This window comes from Tenrec ecaudatus, chromosome 18 (assembly GCF_050624435.1).
Source record: "Tenrec ecaudatus isolate mTenEca1 chromosome 18, mTenEca1.hap1, whole genome shotgun sequence".
NCBI classification, from domain to species: Eukaryota; Metazoa; Chordata; class Mammalia; order Afrosoricida; family Tenrecidae; genus Tenrec; species Tenrec ecaudatus.
Window position 1 is genome coordinate 50,448,521 of NC_134547.1, and position 1,281 is coordinate 50,449,801.

The following is a 1,281-nucleotide window of genomic DNA, read 5'->3' on the forward strand; positions in this document are numbered from 1 at the left end:
ACTTACTTTCAACTAAGCCAGTCATCAAGAAACAGTAGCCTTTATCATTGATTATGCTACATTGGAACATCCTATTGCAAGTGATTACATTTCACTAATTCTTCATCACTGGCAATATAAAAGTCAATAGAGAGAGCCTGGTTGATGGTGAAACGCACCCGTCACTGTGGAAGAAAGGCGAAGTTCTGTTCTGCTCAGTATTTGCAGCATTAGAAACCCTGTATAGGTTCTCCCTCAGTTGGGATATATATATGCACATACATTTGGGTATGTGTGATTTACTCCAGACCATATATGCATGGGTTGATTGGAAATAAACTATGTTTAAACATGTCTCTGCAATCACTGGGAAGTTGCTGATAAGTTCTTTCAGTAATTAACGTATCATAGTCTTTTTAGTACCTTCAATAAAAGTGTAATTTTTATGCCATGAAAAAACAATATTGAGGTTAGGACAAAATAAAAATTGAATCAAAACTTAAATGAACATCTACTCGCATCACTGAATCTTTGCAACCAATTTATGGGAATGTCACCTCTCATAGAACAATGTGTTGTGTATTGATCAAGTAGCTGGAAAAATAATGTTGGAAAGATTTAAAGATGAGCCAAGAAAGGAGAACCTGTCAACCTTGTCTTGTGGCAGAATTGGTAGAAGACCACAGAATAACAGTGATGTGACAGTCCTTGAAGTTAAGTTATCACATGGTCAGCAATTTATACTTTCAAGGAAACAGCTTCCGCGTACTTTCGTCTGAATGGGTGAAATAGTTCAAAGAGATCATCTTTCCATCAGTCTGTTAAGCAGTAACCTAATGAAGTTGATTTTATAAACCATAACCAGAGAAGTCTTGAATTTACCAGTTGAATCCAGAGAGTGTAAACCAGTTAAAATAGGTTGCTTTGGACTGATTGGCTAGACCATTTTAATTCAAGGTAGAAAGGTCAAGCCTGAAGCTTATGTTATCTGTTTGGGAGTACTTCAAATGGAGAATCTTGAGAAATGGCCTGCCCTATGTGATTTTCAAGGCTGTGTATCTTTCGGTAATCAGCCTGCCACGTCTTTCTATCTTGGCGTAGCAACCTTTTGGTTAGTTAGCAGGTGAGCATTTAACACCAGGGCCCATACAACAATGTTGTTGCTGAGATTAACTTCAATAATGCATGTCAATAGTGATGTGCTCTGAACATAGTAAGTACTCAAGAAATGGTAGCTTTTATCTTTGATTATGCTAAGTTGGAATATGCTATTGCGAGTGCATATATTTCACTAATTCTTCA